The sequence below is a fragment of the Lontra canadensis genome, unplaced genomic scaffold (genome assembly GCF_010015895.1).
Source record: "Lontra canadensis isolate GAN:19392208 unplaced genomic scaffold, GSC_riverotter_1.0 scaffold9, whole genome shotgun sequence".
Classification (NCBI taxonomy): Eukaryota; Metazoa; Chordata; class Mammalia; order Carnivora; family Mustelidae; genus Lontra; species Lontra canadensis.
The window spans coordinates 13,149,306-13,172,318 of record NW_022631003.1 but is presented as its reverse complement, the minus strand read 5'-3'; the positions used below and the strand labels follow the sequence as shown (position 1 = coordinate 13,172,318).

Here is a 23,013-nt window from a genome sequence, read left to right as displayed (position 1 = left end):
AGCACTTGGGAGTTGAGGAAGTTTAAACATCAAGTGTAAGCTTTCATTTTCTTCAATGAAGAGAAGAAGGCACTACAGTGGGTACAGGCAAGGGGTGGAAGTGTGAGTTGGGCAAGGGTAGAAATGAGCAGGAAGTAGGACTAACGGGATAGACGGCAACAAATGGAGGCCCCAGGCCTGAAGGAAGCAGGCTGGGATGTGACCAGAGTCGAAAAACGTCCCCTCTTCCACTGAGGGCTGAAAAGGAAGAGGGGACAAAGACAGGCACAAGGATGCGAAAATAGGGCTTTTAAGGGAATAAAGTCTATGAACCCCTAATTTCTCAGCAAAGTCAAAGGTGAAGTTAAATGGTTTGATGGAGAAGGGAAAGGGCAGGGTGGAAATGTTGAGAGCATTGCTGAAGGTCTGAAATAACCACTGGAGGGACCCGAGAGGAAGCTGACCAGAAGCCACACGGGATGTGAAGATTCAAAGACCACGCATGTAGAGGCCTCAGTCTACCTTGTAATAGGGTTTTCTCCTGTACTGATGAGCAACTATTTAAGAAATCAGCAGACAAGTCTATATTCTCATTGTATTTTAATATTTCTAAAATATATCCATGACTTAAAAAGTGTCAAGAACCTTAAACTAAAATCTATGCACTTTATAAGATGATCCCCCATGTACACAATGGAGCACTTTTCTGATGAAAGGGCAACACTGGCACAAATTCTTTACAGGAGTGAAATCTAGAAGATTCTCTATCATGTATCTTTGGCTCTAACAATCCTCCTTCTTCATCCAAATTAAAATGCAGCTGAATCCATAATTATGTCCCTGTCCAAAATATTGTTCCTTTATTAAGAGAATTAATTGAGTTATCTCAGAAGAGAATATTGATTACATTGAGATTTGACTAATAAAAAATTCTTGCCAGAACTTGTCTAAAGTGAGGTCCAGAACTAGGTCACTGTCACTCATGAGAAAGCCCTCAGAAACCAAGATAAGAAAGACGGGAAAAAGGTGCGTTCAACATGAGGGTCAAGAAGCCAGGGTCAGGGGCATCCTTCAGGGGAGGAGAATAGTGATTGACAGCTTCCTCTAGAGAAAGTGGAAAACGTGCAGGGCTCACAGTATTAGGTAGATTAAGGGGAAACAATCTGTAGGGGGGAAAAGAAACCATGAAAGAAAGTCTGTGCAACTGACAGAGTCATTGAAATAGATGACTGAATGAAAAAAATTAAGGGGTTGGGGGGCAGAGTGTTGCTTATGGCTTCGACTTGGGCTCCGTGCCTCTAAGTGGTTCCCTGCATGGACCTTGCGACCACTCACCAGCACACTGAGTCTCTTTCTTTGATTCTCCATTCATACCAGTTTCTCTCATTTTCACTGCATTTTAGCTAGAGTAAATGACATCTCCAGGTCTGCTCATTAATCCACACAGCCCCATAAAGGCTGGAAGCATCTTTGAGGTGTTTGCATTTAAATGGGCTAGACACAGGCAGGGTTCCCCTGCTTCTGATCCCAGAGGACTGAAGGAAGAAGAGGCTAGATCATATTTTCCCCTTCTTTTTTAATTTAGCAAACCTGCTTGGCGACCAGCAAGGAGCTGACAGATTGCATACTGTCATCATTTAATCTTAAGACTAAAATTCAATTTTCCTTTCTCAGAATCAGAATTGGGAACAGGGGGGAATAAACCACCCCGAAGGCACAAGGTGACCCGTCTCAGTGGGGTGACCTAGTGCACAAGCCAGCTAATGATGCCCGTCTGTCAGCTGGGCCCCGGGAGCCAGAGACCGAGGGAGAGGAGACCAGCCCTGACAGATGGCGGCGGCTTTGCTGATTATAAAGCTCAGTTGGACCAAGGCTCTATTTCATTCCCAGCACCAAGGTCCCGTCTGAACATGGGCTGTTTACTTAAAACATATTCATTCCTGTTTCTGTTCATCAGATTCCTAGGATAAAAATGAACACAAGCAGCTGTTGGATTTTTGCTGCTAACTATTCAATTCTGCTTTGTGTTAAGGAAACTCATAATCCATTTTACCCCATAATTATTCTTTATGAGCGAGAAGTCAAGTCAGAAGTGGCAAAAGAGAGTGGACGCTAGGGAAAAAAATTCAAATAGGCACTGCCTTTGGTTAATGCCCTTTCCCTGCATGGGAAATTCAGACCTTTGTATTATCCCACTAAAAAAAGAAGCAGCACCAAATTTAGCAAGCTGATGTTTTCAAGCACAAAAGAATGTCAAGCCAGGAGCTCTGTTCTTGCTCTGCCTTCTGCTGAAGAGATCGCAGCTTTCATTCTAGGAGTAATGAAGAAGCAGCTTCAGGTTGTTATGCCTCCAAAGTCATGGAACTTCACACCCAGTCACATATAAACATTTAGGACGAGAAGGAGTGCTATGACAGAAGGGTCCTGAGGAAGAAAAGCAGTGCTTGAAAAAGATAATAACCCTCTGCCACCACCCGTAACCTCGGGGAGGAAAAATGTTATTCCAGGCGGCAGCTGTGAATTACAACATGCCCAAGACCTTGCACGGGCCCCTTCAGGCCAGGTCTCATGCTATTTGGAAAAGTGACAGGGGTTATATTTTCACACCCAGCTGTTGCTTTATGACTTCGTAGGCAAGAAGATGTAGAGGTTTCTCTAGCTCCCCAATGCTGACTTATTTAGAACTCCTGTGGGAAGGAGATCAGGGCTGCACACAGTGGCTGAGGGAGGAAGGGTGATGTGGCAGGTGTTCTTAGCAGATACACATTCTGGAATAAGTTGCGTGAGGTAGGGTATGAGACATGGTCTCATTATCCAAGGCAAGGCTATGTAATCCTGTTGGCCAGCTGTCTTGGGAGCCTCACAAGGCTGCTCCTTTTTGGCACAGCCTTAGGAAAACAGCACCTCCATTTTTAATGAATGCAGCAGGAAAGGCATGGGCAGAGACAGGAGGAAACTGCTCTCTGACTTCTTTTCCTGATTATTATCTGGGACAGACTTTGGTAAATGACAAATGCTCAATAAAACAGTGTGGCTGAGAGAAGAAAGCCTGCATAGGAAATTCGGAAATTTGTATTTTATTCTCGAGTCTGCCACCAACTGGGTGACTTCAAAAGAGTGACTTGATCACTCTGGACTTCAATTTTTGCAAGGAGAGAATTGCAATAGATAATGCCCATTGTGCCCTGAGGTCAGTTCGCCTTTTCTGATTCTTTGATTTATCAATAACAAGGTTTGCAACTAGCACATCAGGAGTTAATAATCCATCTCTGAGCACTATAGATTCATTCAAGAATTAATGGGTCAGGAATCTGTAATTCTGATGACCTGTCCTGTTTGGGGAATAACAAACTAGTTCTTCAACTATAATGGGATGGTTTCAGATTTCCAGGGAGCAAGTGTACACCCTTCCCCCAGTGCAAGAGCAGCTAGAGAGCCAGGATAGTGGAAATTCTACTTTTCTTTTTGCATCAATAACATGGCTGGGACTTAGCCAACACCATCCAGTAGAACATTCCACCATGATGGAAGTGTTCAACATCTGCACTGTTCAGTACAGTAGCCAATTCTCATATGTGTTTACTGATCACTTAAATTGCAGCTGATGTGACTAAGAAACTGAATTTTAAATTTCTTTCATTTTAATTATTTTAAATTTAAATAGTCACATGTGGCTGCTAGCCACCAGAATGAACAGCACAAATCCTACCACATTCTACAGTAGAAAACTCAAAAGTGGTGTGCTGTGGGGAAAGGAAAAAGCAAGCCTTATTCTACTTCCATTTCCACATCTGTGGGTAGTATGGAGCAAGAGACAAGACTCTGTGACTCCATTCCCTTTTCCCTTCAATTAAGATGGTAATAGCTACTTCACAGTATTGCTCCAAAGGTTTACTTACATTGGATACCTGAACCGCCTTTGAGAACCATAATATCTATCCAAATGCAAGGTATAAAAGGGATAGTTCACTGTTGAAAGAGGATCTTGTTTTAGAGCAAAACACAATGATGTCTGGGAACATGTGACTAAATTTGAGAAGAAGGTTATAATACCAGATGGGAGAGGTTGAAAATAAAGTGGAAAAACCAAAAAGTAAGTGTCGAAGAAGATGGAACAGAAGGAAGAAGATAGAGATGATGGATTTGGGAAAGTCAAGACGAGTGCTATAAGGGCAGTAGTGAGAAGGCAGAGGTGGACCCGGCTTTGGGGAAGACACTTCCGGGTTGAGAACTACTCCTGGTGAGAGGAGCAAAGACCGATATGCCCATTCCAAGCTGCAGGGAACTGGAAAATCATTGATTGCAATTAGGGTACGTTTTCTCCACTTACATGACTGCCTCAGAGAAAAAAGTCTGGAGGGATTTGAGTAGCAGCTACATAGGCTGAGAGAGTTGATGCAGAAGAATATGTTCAACAGTTACGTTCAGGGCAGGAGGGAGTGGACAACACTGGATTGTTTGGAATGAACCCATAAACCTCTCTATATTTAAAGCAAATCTGGAATAAAAGCATATACTCTAGTAGAGACCAAGAAAGAACTATTTGATAGAGTCGCTGAAACTCTACTGCAATCATAAAATGCATAGCACATTGCCATGAAGACAGTTCCACTGGAAAAGCGTGATGTTGGACTTGGCTTGGCACCATGGCCCCCCTGCTCATGGGTGGGAGACAATAGGAGTTAAACAAACATCCTAGAGTCCCCTAGCACTTACAAAAGTGCTGAGTGTCAATTTGGCATCCATCTCATTGACTTTTTTCTGTCTTTTTAATCTCAGTCCCTAATAAGCATTACTGTACAACTCCAAGCACTATCATGTTATCACGGTGACCTTAAACTGGAAACAAACTCTCTAAACCACACTATCCTCATCACGAGAATGTAACAGTACTTGCCTCAGAGGAGTACATAAAGTACTTATGTGTAAACTAGGACAGTCTCTGAACACCCAGAAACTGCTCAAATAGGTGAGTAATTTTTATTAAATACTAGATTATATGTTTCAAACTTCCAAACATATTGCTGAAAAAAAATAGCCTTTCACTGGATCAAATTATACATTATAACCAGAAACATGGCTTTCTATGAATCAATACTTTTCATTTTATTTTTGTAAACAGTTGATTAAATATTGCTTTCATTCATTCATTCATTTAATCAAATTCTTTTTCCCCCATTTTGAAAATGAGGGGTCTTTCTTTTTTTTAAAGATTTATTTATCTTTAGGGGGTGATGGGCTGAGGGAGAGGGAAAGAATCTCAAGCAGACTCCATGCTGGGTGCAGGGGTTACATGGGGCTGAATCTCACAGCAACCTATGCCCCGCCCCCCCATCCCACAAGATCATGACCAGAGCCAAAACCAGGAGCCAGAAGCTTGACCAACTGCACCACTCATGTGCTCCAAGGAGGTCATATTTGAATGGAGTGAGGAAGTTGAGCCACATGAATGTCCTGGGTCAGACAAAAGCTGGCCCTCCCTCTGGGAAGGCAGTGTCCCTGAAGCTGAGTGGACAGGAAAAACAATAGAGGAAGGAATCCAGATGTAGAAAAGCCAGGAGCCAGGTCATACTAAACATTGGTTTCCAGAGGAAGGCCTGTGAGTTTGTTTCTAGGTGCAATCAGAAGCTGCTGGAGGGATCTGAGCAGAGAAATGACATAATCAGATTTACATTTTAAAAGAGGCTTTCAAGCAGTTGTTTAGAGAATAGACTCCAAGAGGTAGAGAGTAAGAACAGAGACACCAGCCAGGAGGTCAGTGCAGCCGCCCAGCTGAGAGACAGTAGAGGCTCTGACCCGCAGTGGAGTTGGTAAGGAGGGATGAGATCACAGGTATATTTTGATGACAAGATTTCCTAATAACTGAATATGGGGCTTGAAAGAAAGAGAAGATCAAGGATGACTCCAAGGATATTGGCCTGAGTCACCTTTGCCTGGGGGTGGGGGGCAGGGGCGGGAGGAGAAGTGGGCTTGATGGGGATGGGGAGAGCATGAAGCAAGAACTCTGCATTTGGCATTTTTATTTTAAATGCTTATTAAAAGTTCAAGTGGAAATTGCAAGAGCCATTCATTGTATGTACTCTCTTGGAAACTTAAAGACTTTGTAGTGGGAGGATTTAAAGGGCAGGCAAAAAGTGTTCCTAGAAGCTGGGATCAGCAGAGCTGAGGGCTGTGCCTCAAGTGTGTTGTTGCACAGGACTCAGTAAAAAAAAGGACAGCAAAGCCTCCAAGACTATTTGCCAAAAAACCAGCTAGACAGTGAACAAGGCAGAGAATATATGTGGCAAAAATTTGTCTTATCCCTTTGTCTTATCCCTTTAATGTGAGAATTTGAGAGCAGTGTGTTAGAGAGAGTTCTGATGACTGATAAATTGATGGGGAAATAAACTAAGCATCAGATATCCTGAAGGCAAGAATGGAGAGAGATCTGTTTGAAAACAAATACCCCCTTGCTGTTTTATTGCAAGAAAACAAACTAGACATTCACAGCATGCAGGCTACAGAATTATTTTTCATTTAACATCAAGAAGTACTTCTTGAATTTTTTAAAGCTTTCTTGCTATAAGGCCCAAAGATGGCTGTTAAAACTGGGTGTCTTTTGAGAAGGATTTAGTGTATTTCAGTATTTGTTCATTTCTCAATCCAGCAGTTAAGTCTTCAAGACAGATCTGTATTTCAGAGTATGACTTCAGTGGTTTTCAACTGCTAGGAGCTTATTTATCTGGAATGCCAGAGCTACAATTTTTCTTATTCCTTTCCTTTCAGCAATCAGCTTCCCCAAACCTTAACCAGGAGAGCTGACAAATGCCTCCACTGAGAGGATGAGTTTAACAGTGAGATCTATACAACATATAAATATTCAACAGGACATCAGAAGTTCTTAACTAGGTTTATCACCATATATAGATGTCCACATTATTCAAGTAAGAGAATGCTACAGAATCAGAATTTCTCTGATGCATCACCTGGAAGGGTAGGGTGGGTTTAAGCTTCTCTTTAGTCATTGTGTAGTTGGGGAGATAATTCCTGAATCTTAACGCTTTATGTTAACCTAAAGATATTGTTCCAGTCAATCAAAAAAATATGTTCTGACCATATGTATTGGGTGAAGCATTAGTTGACACTTTTTTGGAGAACAAAAGAAGATTTGTAGAACTCCTCTGTATACTTCTGTGGCCCATCTAAACAGTAAACTGTGTGTACTTCTGTAATTACATCTTTAGGTGGAAACTGGCATTCTCTCTAAACATTAGAATAATACATGTCCTAACACCACAGGAAAATAGATTGTGAGTGATTATGCCAAAGCAATCTATGGTCCTTTCAGGAATATGATCAAATGCTTAGACTTTCTTCTTTTCTTCTTGCCCATCATGTTTATATTTCCAAAATATTTAGCCCCAAAGTAATGGAAAATTAGTGTATTTTTAGCTTCCATAATTCATTTCATTCATTAGTCCTCAATGTCTTGACCTTTTAATTTCCAAAGGTTCTTCTGAGATTGATAAGTTCTGTTCCTCTCATTACTCTGCTAGGAAACTTAAGAACAAACCATATAGCCTTCCTTATGTAATTCCTGATGCACAAAGTAATTTTCTGCCAGTCATCCTTGAAAACCTTGATCAGTCCACTTCCCAAAGGCAAAAAAAAAATTGTAGTCGATTTTCCACAGTGGTTGCTGCAACAACTTATACTCTCAATAACCACAGAAGACCCCAAAAGCCAAAGCAAACTTGAGAAAGGAAAACAAAGCTGGAGGTACCACAATTCCAAATTTCAATTTATACTACAAAGCCACAGTAATCAAAACACTATGATACTGGCACAAAAACAGACAACATAGATCAACAGGAGAGAATAGAGAGCCCCCAAATAAAGCCCTGATTATATGGTCAATTAATCTATCATAAAGGAGATAAGAATATACAATGGGGGAAAATCAGGTCCCTTCAATAAATGGCTCTGGGAAAACTGGACAGCTACATGCAAAAAATGAAATTGGACCACGTTTTAACACCATATACAAAAATAAATTCAAAATAGATTACAGACCTAAATGTAGGACCGGAAACTGAAAATCCTAAAAGAGAACACAGGCAGTAATTTCCTCTGATTCTGCGATCTTTCAGTGTGATTACATATGAGTACACTTCCTTCTTTTATATATGCATGGCCTGTATTTGGATGTATCATAGTTTGTTTCACAATTCTAAAAATAATGGATATTGTTCCTGCTCTTTTCATTATTTAAAATGATCATGTCATGAATCTCCCTGTATAAGCCTCCCTGTGCACACATGTAAATACTTCTCAGGGTAAATGTGTGTAGCTCACATGTGCACAGATACATACACATATAAAGACATAGTTCTTCAATCCATCAAGAATTCATTTTTGTGAATGGATTATCAGTTATTTCAACACCATTACTGAGCTGTTCATCCCCACCACAAGGAGTTGAAATCCTACTGTTTTTCTAACAGAATCATATGTAACTATATGCACCCATCTGGACCCTCTAGTCTGTTCCATAGTTCTATTTACCTAATTTTAAGCCACAATTACATTATTTTCATTGTAATACTTCCTAATATCCTATTTTGAAAATCATCTTAGCTGTTTTTGCACAAACACTTTTCTATGACAAATGTTGTGGGAATTTTGATTGGGAATGCATTGTATTTGAAGATACTTTGAGAACTTTCATCTTTACAATATCGAGTCCTTACATTTGTAACTGTTTTTCCATTTATCCAAACATTCTCTCATTTCTTTCAGCATACCTTTATAGTTTCCTCTATAAAGTTCTGGTATATTTAGTTGATTCTTGAGTACTTAATAGTTGTATGGCTTTTGTGAGTTGGAGTTCTTTTTTAAAAAGTTGCATTTTCTAATGGTTATTGCTGGTGGATAGAAAAACCAAAACTGTTATTTGTACTGCAGCACTGCCCAAATAACCAAGCTGTAGAATAAGAATCTCATACCTCCAGAACCCAATCTCCGTAACAATGAGGACAACATATTTTCACAAGAATGTCAATGTCAAAGGCTGGGATATAGGAAATAATCATTAAGGTTAGTTTCTTTAACTCATTCCTTTCTCTTCAGATTGTAATAATAAGACAGAAGGGAACAGAGAATACTGCCCAGGAACACGTTGTGTGCAATTAAACACATATTCTGACACAGAATTGCTGTATGTGATTAGGCACAGCACCCTACTCACATCCCCAGCCATTCCTTTGAAACAGCTTTACTTTGGGGGCGGGGATGGAAGGAGAACAGTTTTACACAGAAACTTCTGTGATACAGTGGCAGCTTCCAATATCCAAATTCTTGATTCTTTTACCCGAAGATTATGTTTTTGCAAAGGCCCCTTCTTTTAAGGTACTTGTTTAAGGTAAAGGCTATTTCTTAGGCACTTACTCTACCTCTCACTTTAAAGACTGAATTGCGAAGGAGTAGAGGAATTCTGAAATAATTCATTGGATGACCACAACATTTTGAACTTTAACATACACAACGGGGTTTATGATGATGACTGACAACCCAAGTTGCTCTTATAAGGGCATCTATTCAGAGGCCAATTATATCTCTCTAGCTTTTGAAGAACCAACTTCAAAGTCATCTCTGGGGTCTAAGCATACCCAGGTTACCAAAATGTAGTAGATGTTTTGATCTGGGTTTCCCTATTTTCCTCTTGTCCATCCACCTGTTGAGCTCAAGCCTATTTATATATAAATATATGGCACTAACCTGCACCTGGCAGGCAACTTACCCTATAATTATAGCAAATTATCTAAAAGTAAGTAAGACCCTGGAGTATTTGAATTTTAAAAATGTAGCTCCATAAAGTGATGCTGCCATCACACCTTCTTGGATTTGGCACTGGATGTCACGGACTCCCATTTCTTGAAATTCTCAAAAGTATATCTTTCAGTTGACCAAAGAGACAACAAAACATTTTTAGGTGTTTTTGCACTTTCCAGTGGTATAGCTATGCCTTATCTGATTATAGTGATATTCAATCTGTTGGTTTTCACCAAAATGTGCAAAAAATAATATTATGTGATCCCATCAGACTTTCTGCAAGCTTAATAATTTTCATTGTGCTAAGCTACTTATATAAATCATATTTCAAAAGCATAAATTGCATTCTCTCAATTTAAAAGAGATGAACCTGGTACTAAAACCCCAAATGGCCCTGAAAGGAGGTCTCTTTAAATAGAAAATCCACCAGCTAATATAGGTCAAAAAACCAGTTTGCTCAAGCAATGAAACATTTATAGCATTTCTCCCCTGTACAAATTCTTGCATGCTGGAAAAGGTGATGATTCTGGCTGAAGGCTTTCCCACATTCATTACTTTTATAAGGTTTCTCTCCAGTATGAATTTGAATTACATCATGAGAAAGCTAGTTTCATGACTCTTTTGGAATAGTTGTGGTCTTGCATATGAAAATTAGATTAATCTGTAGCTTAAAGCGTAATGGTCAAGAAATCATACGTGCAAGTTCTTTGTGAACATTAAAGTGTTATGCAGATATAAGATATGATCATCCCAAATGTCACCTCAGACTGAGCTTGTTCAAGGAAAGAACTATATCTTATTATTTTTTCACATCAGCTTTAGTTCCTGGCACAAAATAGAAATCATCCATGTTTTTGGCTGAACAAATAAACACTGAAAGTAGTAAGGTGATATCTAAAGCTAAAAGAATATTTAGGAATAACAATTATAACAAAGGAAGTATTTGTGTCCTATAAGCTTGGTCATTAAAATTGAGGGCCTCAGGGTGGATGGAGGGAATCAATGGATAGAGGGAATCAGTCAGATAGAGCCTCACCCAAGAGGCCCCACAAGGCTGGAAGAGAGTCAAAGGAGATCAAAGTATTAGACCACAGACAGAGATCCTAGAGAGACCCAACCCAAAGTTGTGAGCTTCTGTCAGGCAATCTGAGTTTGGGGGAAATTCCCCTATCTCTAAAATGAGTAGGAGGGGAAAAACTAAATCTCAGACCCAAAAGAAGTCATTAGTGACCTGCAAACCAACAGAGCCACCCAAGCACAGAGGCACAAGATAAGAAATCAATTTTTGGAATCCCCACACGACAGGGCTGATTTAATATGAACCTGTTACATGAATGAGAGGATGGGAGTTTATTATGACGGTGTCCCTGACCTAGATGAATCAGCAATAACAGCAATCAAGAAGTGATCCTTCACAGTGAGAAAGCCATGAGAACATTGGCTGGAACGCTGGGCTATATCAAGGGCCCTGCAGGGGCAGCAGGGACAAGGCGTTTGGTCCTTAGTTTTCTCATCTGTGGATCTTATCTGAATGATCAGAGTCATCCAGAAAATGGAAAAGAGTGTGAATCTCCCGTTCTTGTATTACTAAGTATTAAGTAATACTTCCTGTATTACTCAAAATGCCTTATTTTTCTAGAATTCCAACTCTCTCAGCACTTACAAGTGCCACACCTTCTCCTAACACCACACACAAGGCAGTGATAGTTTTGCTCTTTATTTATTTTAATTGAAATGAACACTTGGCCTCTTGAGATGAATGAACTTACTCATTACCATGCAGGGGCTATTTTTAAAATGACTTTCCGATGTCATCTGGTTGATGACACATAAAAAAGCAAGCAGTTCTCTAAGCCCATTGGGTAGGGATTATGTATGGTAAATGTAGCAATTGCTCCTCTTTGGCTGTTCTATGTGTCCAATAGAAGAGCAGCTGCACCATTTGTCATCTGGTATTATACAAGAAGGGGTTTTGTCTGGAAACAACGACACAGAATAGACATTTCCCACTTTGGAAATGAATTTCTCACATTGGCTTTGAGGTGCGTGTGGATAAATGATTTTGGATCGCCTCAGAATTTCCCTGCTGACGGGAGACCGTTGCGTGTTGACAACATCTGGTATCCTTGATAGCATCCCTCGGTGCCCATGCATTCATGCTCGGTGGCAGTCATGGAGCCCCAAGGTGCCTGCCAAATGAACATGCGACAGGTCACACTTGCAATGCCCATACATGGTTCAACTCTGCAGAGTTTGCTTTCCTGGAACACTTCCATTCTTGGCTATTATCAGAATTTAATTACCAGCGGGCACTGCATCCTAAAAGTTGAAGCCTGCAGCTAATTTTAAGACTACGAGAAGCCTTGGCATTACCCCGGAAGGCCCCTTTACCTGAAGTCCCTAAAATAGCTGCAAGGATCTCAGATGAGTATTCGCAGTAAGAGAAAAGAGTGTGTGGCGGCCACATTAGGAGTGGTATGGGGAAGCCCGCCTCTGGTTCTTGGAAAATAAAACAAACACAGCAGGCCCCTTTGTGAACAGCAGCGTGGAGTAAACCGACGACTCTGCCTCTGCCTTTAGAAAATGTTTTGTGCCACCATTATAGAACTCTTTTCAGGCTTCCTGTTATAAATTCTGATCAGAGAAATGAAAGCATCATTTCCTGACAGGTTAGGAGGTGCCCAAGGCACACAGACAGGAGAGGCTGCCTTTAGTCTTATTTCTTATCTTCCACCAGGTTGTCTGTGCATCTCCTGCTGAACACATCTTATACTCTTTTCTTTCCCAACACTTGCTTCTTTTGATTTCTGCCCAATTAAATGATAGTCCTACCTCACCTCACAACTTCCACCTTTCTAGATCTTACCAGTCCTTTGCTTTGAGTCTTCACTGTACCTAGCTCCTTCTGAATGCCACGGCCCAAAGTGTTCTCCACCCTTTTATGAAAACCTCAAGTTCTTATCATCTGGCAACTCTCATGTAATGGCGTGGGTGGCAATTTGTTCACATGGACAACTGGTGACTGAGACAGCTAGCCTGGGGAAGTGAAAAGTGCACTGGGTGAAGAATCAAACAGCCTGTACTTTTGTTCCAGCTCAGCCACAAATGTGACCTTAGACAATTAAGTTAATGTCATCACGTTTCCATTAGCTCACCCTGAAAATGAAATGATGGGACCAGATAATCTCTTTTTCCCTTTCTAACCTTAGGACACCATGAATTGGGCTTATTAATGGCAAAGAATGCAGGTATCATTTTGTTGTTGTTGCTATAATGTATAATATTTAGTATTAGTCATTTACAAAGAAGGGGCTTAAAAATAGCACATGCTATATGCCAGACACTCTTCCCATCCAGTTTTGTCTCCCAGTATTCCCAAACCCTCTTGCCCAGGATTACATAAGTGTTGATGCATTAAAGAGATAAAATAGAATTGTGCTAGGACAGAAAAAAGATTCTGCAGGAGGTGAATTTTTAAATGAACCTTAAGGGAAGTAAGGCATAATCTATCAGAGAGAGGTGGGAGACATAATATATGCAAAGAAAGAAATGAGTCAACCATGTGCTGGGACAAACAACACACAGATTGGAATGACAATATGAATTATAATAGTGAAGGCTACAGATATTGATCCAAAGTTTAGAATATCAGGCTATGGTATTTATGTGTGATGGGTCAGGCAACACAGAGCCTCATGAACAAGGAAAGCAACTGAATAAACTGTATCTTTTTCCTCAGCTTTACTGAGATATTATTGATATATGACATATGTAAGTTTAAGGTGTGCAACACAATGATGATACATTTATATGCTGTGAAATGTTGCTCACCATAGAGTTAGTTAATACTTCCATCTCCTCATGTAATTGCCATTTTTATAGCAATAATGTTAAAGATTTCTCTCTTGACAATTTTCAAGTATATAATACAGTACTGGTCATGATAGCATGCTGTAGATTAGATCCCCAGAATGTATTCATCTTACACTTAAAAGTTTGAACCTTTTGACCAGTATCTCCCCATTCCCCTACCCTTCAGCCCCTGATAAGCACTATTCTATTCCCTATTCCCATGGGTTATGGGGAAACTATATCTTAAGAGTAAGATTCCTACCTGTAGCATGATGGCATATCAATTGGGAGTGGCAGAGGCTAGGAAGGGAGACTGTGTGATATGATGGGAAGACAGTGGAAGAAGAGCTGGAGGGAAAGATGTGGGGAGAGCATGTCTCAATGATGCTCTCACTGTTGTAGGGATATTAACAGATGTACAAAATGAACACTACCACCACCAAAACCAACAAAAAGTTATGGGGGTAAGCACTGTGGTAAAATAAGTTTGAGAAACAGTAGTCCAAAATAAAATACATCTCTTTTCTGCAGGACTTTCCAGAGCCTGATGTAGACCGTGATTCTCCAAGAAGTAGACATGTTGGACCTAAGATTCCTCCTTCTTTTTCCCCATGGCATCTCTTAGAACTAGTGTTCTGTGGCACATAAGTTTTAAAACGAGTTTCTCAGAAAAAGGGAGAATTTAAGCATTTATTAACATATAATGTATTATTTGTTTCAGGGACACAGGTTTGTGAATCATCAGTCTTACATAATTCACAGCACTCATCACAGCACATACCCTCCCCATGGGGTGGGAGGGATAGGGTAGCTGGATGATGGACATTGGGAAGGGTATGTGCTATTGTGTAATTGTGTTAAGACTGATGAATCACAGACCTGTACCCCTGAAACAAATAATACATTATTTGTCAAGAAAGGAAGCAAGAAAGAAAGAGAGAAAGAAAAGAAAGGAAAGAACATCAAAAAGCCCAGAATGTCTGAATATATGTATGTTGTATGTAGGTAGACAGAATAGATATAGAAATCAAAAGTTTGGGTAAAGGACAGACGAAAAGAGAATAAAATTTGGATTTTAAAAAAGGTAGGTTTTGTGTATGGAGATAGTATGAAGCCCTGGGGCCTCTAGGACCTCCCTCTGCAACAAGGAGACAATAAAAGAGAAGCTGGAGGAACGGATGTTGGGAGAGCATCTCTTAATGCCGCTCTTGCTATTCTAGGGATATTGGTTTATGCTAGTTTCCATCAAAGGACTCAGGGGTTCTCCTTCTTTATTTTGCCCCCTGAAGAACCACGGTCTTTCAATGGTTTACAATTCTAAAAGTGTGTTGTCAGTGTGAGGACACAATGCAGACACAGGTGACAGATTGACCAAGTCATCCATCTACTAACATTAAGCTGTGCAAGACCAAGGATCTATGTTTCCTCAGTTCACTGCTGTGTCACCAGCATCTAGAACCATTCTTCACTTGCAGCAGGTAGGAGGTATAGTGGGTGACAGGGGTGTGGCCTAGATTTTGGACCTGCCTTCAGGACAAAGTGCTGGGAGTAGAGCTCACAGATGGGTCTTATTCCAGAAATTGCCCTAACTGAGGAGAGCTGAGTGGCCCAAGGTTTTGTCCTCTTTCCAGAGGTATAGAGAACCAGCACTCTTACCTGAAGGTGGGATGACCATGAAGGGCTATCCCGACTCCAGTTTCCTCTGGGATTGACTGAAGCTTTGCTATGACTAGATCACAGGCCAGCTCTGCCCCCTCTCTAAACCTACATCCATCCCTGCTCACAGGTATTAATCCCAAAGGCTCCTGTCAATAAGTGATCCATCTGAATGTCTGCTTCATGGGGGACCTGACCCAAGAAACTAATAAATGAGTAAACAAACATATCTTCTATATGCCTAGCACTCCTAGTGCTGAAATAGAGATGTGAACAAGACAAAGAACATCTCTAATCTCAGGTAGCTTTCATTATAAAGGGGGGACATGACCAAGTGATTTTAGGTAGTGAGGAGGTCAATGAATAAATGAGGTGATGTGATAGAGAGGGATTAAAGGTACAAGGGCTTCTTCCAACGGTCTTCTTCAAAAGGTCTCTCTCATTAAGTGTTGTCTGAGCTGAAACCTGAATAATAACAAGTAGACTTATGAAGATGTGGTGAGAGTGTTTCATGTAGAAGGCAAGGCTAGTGCAAAGGCCCTGAGGCAGGGATGAGGTTGGCAGAGTTGAACATAAAGGTCAGTACGTCTGTAGCAGCAAATAAGCAAAGGGGGAGACAGGATAATGCTGGAGAGGTAGGTTAAAAATCAATCACATAGGACATTGTAGATTAGAAAGGATTCATATAAAATAGTAGGACACAACTCCACTATATAACTGAACCTTTAACTCAAGGTTTTATAACTGTCACTTTTCTCACTTGGTAATCCTTCTTTGTTTCACTAGTCTAGAGAGTTTTTTTTCTTCAGACTCCTCTTAATATGTTATATCTTTATTCAGTCTGGCTTCTGATGTCCCCCTACATATTCCATCAGAAAAAATCAAAACATGGCAAAACCCCAACTGAGGACAGAGTGAAAGCTTTCCCTGGGATCACATGTGGTTGGGTTAGGGGTAGAGGGTGAGCGATTACTTCCCATGCCAGGGTAACTGAACACAAACTTCCACCCTGTAAAAGCCACCACTATAATTATGTACCCAGCGTATTTCAAATTTAAAAAAAAAAAAGAGTGAGAAGAAGCTAGAGAAAGATAATTTTATCAAGAACAAGAATTAACCTATTACCACAATTAAGTACTAATTGATTCTGAGATCATGATTACCCAAGGTAAAAAAGCAGTGTCACGGGACCTCTTTATCTAGTAGAAGGAAAGATGAGTTTTTGAGGTGAGAACAACTTTTTTACAGGTTTTAAAATCAAGGAGGAAATTATTCATATGGATCCTAACTGCAGAGACTCTGAGATGGACAGTATCTGTTTTGCAAAAACATTTCATGTGTGTTTCAGATGTCCATTTCTTATGTCAAGTCTTGATTTAAAAAAACCAAAATCAGGGGTGCCTGTGTGGCTCAGTGGGTTAAAGCCTCTGCTTTCGGCTCAGGTCATGGTCTCAGGGTCCTAGGATCGAGCCCCGCATTGGGCTCTCTGCTCAGCAGGGAGCCTGCTTCTTCCTCTCTCTCTCTCTCTCTGCCTGCCTCTCTGCCTACTTGTGATCTTTGTCTGTCAAATAAATAAATAAAATCTTAAAAAAAAAAAAACCAAAATCATGGTCTGTAACTGTGGTTAAGTGAGGACATTTGGACAGGGCAGTGGTTTAAGTGATCCAAATGTATTATAGTTGTTGATCAGAATGTTATCAGATGGACAGGTAGTATTTTCTTTGGTGGTTTGCAAATATCATTCATTTTTTAATCAAGGTTTTGACAGTAGGTTAAGATTGGGATTTCTGAAAAGTATCTCAACTACAGATAGTCCATCTTACTTGAATTGAGATCTGTAGGATATCCATATTCCAAATGGTGAATTCACACCTGAAAAAGACAATACTCCACGACACCATCTTACAATAACCTTCCTTAATAACAATCCCTCCCTTCTGGAGATACGTTCAGAGGCCCAGGACCATTCACATACTTGGTGTTCTCTGGTCCTGTAGGCTCAGGCTTCCCAAACAAAATTCTTTTACTTTTAGTGCCTAAACTTCTAACATATTTCACATTCTATAGTCAATATACATGGTATTGATGCCTGGCCTTATTACTTTTTTCTGTCAAGTTATCATTACATTACCAGGAGGAAAAAAAAAAAAAGAAACAAGGGTTTACAGTAGAACCTGTATCAGAAGAATGAGAAAGGTGTTCAGTACAATAAAATCACATTAAAACTGTGTGGTAAATCCTCCTCCTTTTAAAGATGTTTGTGTGATAAATAATGCTATCCAACAGAATGTTATGAACCATGTTATGTAATTTAAAATTTTCTAGCAGCCATATTTAAAAAAAATAAAAAGAAGCCAGTGAAACTAATTTTAATAATATATTCAATATGTAACTAAAATCAAAAGCGTTCTTAATAAGGTCACTCAAAACCTAGTGTGTACTTTACTTTTACAACATCTTAATGCATTCTACCCACATTTTAATGTACCACTGGCTACCATATTGGAAAGCCTAAATCTGTAATGTAGCACATGTCTTTCAGGAAGCTTTTTTGGTGAACCTCTATCAACAGTACTGAAAATTATTAAGAATGAATAGTTATTACTAAGAAATCAATATTCAAATCTAAGTAAATATCTTCCATGTGGAGAGAATTAGAGAATTAATTAATATATTGATTGATTACACTGTTTATTCAACAAATATTTACTGAATCCTGAAAATATGTTGGGTAAGTTGTTTCTAGATCTTTTGAAGGCACAGTCAACAGTTACTTCCTGATTGTCATACAAAATAACAATCATCTTTGCCTCTTCTGAGTAAATAAATATGATACTTCAATCTTCCTTGTTCTGTTTAGAAGGGGAAAAGGGGGGCTCCGAAGGCTCTGAAGCTTGCTGGGTATCAGATTAGAAGCAGGAACCTGAGAGCAGGCAAAGGAATGATTCACAGAATGGAATACTAGGAATGATTCCATGTACTGTAAGACTTAGGAGAGGCCGCAGTGTCACCGAGATCGAACAGTGCCTAGGGGTCCAAGAAAAAATGTAACAGATAACTTTTATAACATGCTGCTATTTTAATTGTGGAAGAAATTATACATGACTTGGAAATTACAGAAAGAAAAGAAAAGAAAAAAGAAATTGCTCATCATTCAACAACTTACATGTATTTCCATTCCACATCTTGAAATATTTCCTTTCATCCACATCTACTCCCCCCCAACCCAATGTCCCAAGTGGCACATGTCTGAAGCATGACAAAATGTTACACTTTTTATATCTAACTGTTCAGAATGTGAGCCCTCACCCTCAACCCCACCAGCTTAAGGCCCAAGAACTATCTGCCTTCAGGGGTCTCCTGGCAGATTTTCCTGGCATGTCTCAGGAACAGGCCAGCTTCCAACCCGTTCAGTGTCTCCATGCTGGCTCCCACCTTGCCACTTCACTGTGTCTCAAAGCCCACCATCCTTGTGACATCACTGCTCTTCAGGGACACCAGTCTGTAGCAGATATATCCTCAATCTAGCCCAGTGGGGGCTTCTGCATATTCCAGCCTTCAGCTGCTACTAGATGTAGTGGCTCTATAGAGACCAATTCACAGCCATTCTCCTTCCTTCTGTGGTGGGGACTATTTCAAACATCAGTCATCAGAACTCCCTAAGCATTTCCACATCTTACAGGTTAGGCTCACCTTAACCCCATATTCAGATCCAGAATTAGCTTCTTCCCAAGATGGCTGACAGTGGGAGCATGTGTTCCTTTATGGAACATGACTTTCAGACAAGGATGTGGTCTGGCCCTGTGACCTTAAGGAAATAATCATAGCCACCCAATAATGTACTTCTTAAAGCCTGGGCTAGAGTCTTTTTCTTGTTTTGTTTTGTTTTCTTTTCTTCTTTCTTTCTCTCCCTTCTTCCCTTCCTTCTTTCTTTCCTTCCCTCTTTCCTTTTTTCCTTCCTACCTTTCCTTCTTTTTTTGGTCTCTCTTTCCCATCTTCTTTTTTCCTCCCTTACTTTTTCCCATTTATAATTTCATTTATCTAAAATGGTATTAAAAATATCTTCCTGTTATAAAAGTACAATATGTTCCCATTGTAAAAAAATAATAATAATAATAATGAGGAAATCCAAGTTAACAACAAAAAAGAAAACAAACAGACTCGCAAACTTACCACTTCAGAGTTTTGCCAATCTAACACATTGATATATCTTAAGAAGAATCTTAAAGCTAAAGTAACCTCAAGTATGAGACTAAGGCTACCCTAGACAGGAGAATGCTCCATTTAAATTAATATAATAGACTAAAAGGGTGCACCTAGGTGGCTCAGTCACTTAGGTGTCTAACACTTAATTTCAACTCAGGTCATAATCTCAGGGCCCTAAAATCTGGCTCTATGTCCAGCTCCTTGCTCAGCAGAGTCTGCTTGAGATCCTCTCTCCTTTTCCCTCTGTCCCTCCCATCACTTGCATGCTCTCACTCTCTCTCTCTAATAAATAAATATATCTTTAAAAACTTGACTAAGAGGGGAAATTCTAATAAAAATCTGGAGAAAATCTGAGGGCTAAATTAAGCTATGATTGATAATAGCTTATTATTATCAATTAGTATTATCCAGTAAGTTCTAAAGTATAGCTGGGATTTATTTATATAAAAGTTTATTTGTTAAAACAATTTCTTTTGCTGTTTTATTAAAGGAATTTTAAATTTTAAGAATTTATTATCACTATGTTAGACTACCAAAACTATCACCAGAAAATGATCAAAAAAAAGAGAAAGAATTTGAACTTAAACCCCTAAGCTATCCATTAGAACTAGTAGCATCATATCTACATTTGGAAAATGTGGACCTCTGCCAGGACTTTTCAGCTATTACAATTTCTTTTTCCTTTCTTTTATGAGCTAGCAAAAATAACACAAAAATGGGGAATCAAAACATCTATAATCTAGCCCTATCTTATTATCTGGCATCTGTTTCCTTGATGTCAAATGGGAATGAGAAAATCTGTCCTAGACAATTTTGCAAGAATAAAATGAGATATCTGATATGCAATAATTCTGAAATGCTAGAGCAATTGTAAAAATATGATTTTTTTAAAAAACATATCTTTTAAGGGCTTATTAAAAAAAACAAGTTATTACCTTCATTACAAATCTTTTTTGGAGAAAATGACATCTAAAGGAAAGAATCACTTTGTACCACTCTATTCTTATATTTTAAAATATTGGCATCTAGGTGCTTGAGACTGAAGATATGTGAATGATAAGCTCTGTCTTTCCCAAATGCATCGTTAACTCCAGGCTTCTAATATTAAGCTAACACCATTAGCATAGTTTTAGCTATCATGGTTTTAAAAATGTACAAAACCCTCTTTTGTAAATAACTTAGAATGCCACACTCACACCTTTATCACTGCCACCAATTAATCTTAGAGATGTTTCTCAAGACTTCAGTTATGAAACTTCATACAAAACAAGCAAACAAAAAAAATTGCTTCAAGTCATTTGAAATGAAATGGATTTAGTGTTTCATAAACTTCGCAAGAAACTCGACTAAAGAGCTGGTGGCTTCTTCATATCAGGCAGTGGTATATTCAACATTCAGGTGAGCACACGTGATAAAATCCTTTGCAACTCCACTAAACTGTGGACAATGTTAATTCTTTCATGCAACACACAGGACACACATGCTACCAACTGGCAAAGGAACGAGCATTTAGCAGCTTCACAAATGCCCTTTCTGCTGTTACCCCAGCTCTAAGGCTACTGCGGCAGCAGACGTGTAACTGGGGGCACCTGGCATAGGAGTGGGTGTGGGTGCCTCAGACTGTCAACCCATCACAAGCATCTCCAACCGTTTTCTCCCTCCTTCACTGTGTTCATGCCTCAGAGCTCACCACCAGGTTAAAATAACCTCCACCGAAGAGTAAATGAAACAAGTTGGGATTGGGAGGGAGACAAACCATAAGTGACTCTTAATCTCACAAAACAAACTGAGGGTTGCTGGGCAGAGGGGGGTTGGGGGGGGGTTATGGACACTGGGTAGGGTATGTGCTATGGTGAGTGCTGTGAAGTTTGTAAACGTGGAGATTCACAGACCTGTACCCCTGGGGGAAAAAAATATATATATATATGTTTATAAAAAATAAAATTATAAAAAAAAAAAAAAAAAAAAAAATAACCTCCACCTAGTGCCTTCCCATCATGGATTCTAAAGTTAGGCAGCACAATGCTGGATATGGTCCAATTTAAAGGATGCCCCAAAGCCCTTTGTTTTCCTTTTCTCTCAGTTTTTCTCTTTCTTTTATACACACACACACACACACACACACACTCATGTGTGTGTACACATATGTATATGCACACGCATACACAGGTGTACCCATATACAGAGACACATGTGCATAACACAGAACCCAGGGTGCTTGCTTTGATTTGCTGCTCTTGTTAGCCAATTCTCTCCTTGGAAACCTAGCTAGAAGGGAATACCAACTAAATGAGGCCTCTCTGACTTCCATGGAAAGAATCATGAAGTCCCAAATAAGAGTCGATTTTTGGAAATGAGAACACTGAGAGCTATGAGCTACTGTAAAATGCGTTTCAGCGGAGCTTCCAGAAAACAAAACAGTTGATAACAATTTGTTTACCAAAACAAAGGTAAAATGCAAGTAATGAACTTGAAGCAATGGTAGGACAAGTCCAACGGAAAAATACTGCTCACCTCTCTCCCTCCTTCACACGCTCTTCTTGCTTTCTGAGTAAAGTTTTATTACCATGGGGACTGTACTAAGAATATATGAGAGAAAGCAAAAGATGGCTGTCACGGGAGGGGGGGTAAATTATCTGACAGATCTGCATAGAAGTGTTGCTTATAAAAGTGTGGTTGAAGTTGTCCCCGGCTAGACAATATGCAATGAAGATTTTTGAGGTTTTCACTTCATTTATTAGCTGCAAGTCTGAATTCATATGAAAGTAATTTGCCCTCTAAACTCCTGTTTCCATATTAATTTCAGCTGAGAAAACTCAGCAGCCACAATATGTAAAAATTTGCTAGATGCTGGAAGAACCTCTTGTAAGTCTTCCTTGACCCCACATCTGTCCCATTGCCCGGCTCCCAGACATTCATAAGCTGCTTGCTGTGCGTGTCAGAAGCTGTGTCAGATACTTTGGGGGCATCAGTCAGACACATCTCTTATTTTCAGGAAGTTCACAATCTAGAGAGGAGCTGAGCAGATACACAAATAAACATGGTATCACGTAGAAAGCAAAATAAGCCCTCGGAGATGGGGCTACAAGAATTAACAGAGGGCACCCCTTCTGAGTAAAGCCCTCAGGAAAACCTTTATGGAGGAAGTAGGCCAAGCCCTGAGAGCGATAGGTCCTGTGTTCCACTCAGAGGGGAGAGAATGAATCAAGCACCCACCATGGTACATATGTCTATACGAAAGCAATTCTGTCTAGCTAAAGCAAATATTATATGAAGACTGTCAAGGAACAAGAGTGTGAAATTATAGTTTGAGGACAGATGTGAAGACCCTGAGAGAGATGTAAGGCTGTGTGGACTTTATTCTGAGGGCAGTGGAGACCAGTGAGGGTCAAGAATCCCAAGGGAAGTGGTGGGCCTTAAGAGTTTAAGTTAACAATGATGTTGACATGGAGGAGAGATCCTTCCAAGGCCATTACAAGAATCCATATGGGAGGATGAGGGCCTCACTGA

The 23,013-nt window shown here is 39.8% G+C and overlaps 1 long non-coding RNA gene across 2 annotated transcripts in view; it reads right to left on the bottom strand.

Annotated features, from left to right (window-relative positions):
* Positions 1-11,551: 11,551 nt before the first annotated feature.
* The window catches only part of LOC116866143, a 193,540-nt gene continuing 182,078 nt past the window's right edge, over positions 11,552-23,013 (bottom strand). Inside the window, exons 4-5 of one of the 2 annotated variants that reach the window (XR_004382345.1) lie at positions 12,656-12,825; positions 11,552-11,978 (exon numbers count right to left, since the gene is read on the bottom strand). This is a non-coding gene — a long non-coding RNA (uncharacterized LOC116866143). Of the gene's footprint in view, positions 11,979-12,655; positions 12,826-22,230; positions 22,522-23,013 lie in introns of those variants that run through there. The other variant, XR_004382346.1, reaches the window with a different exon arrangement.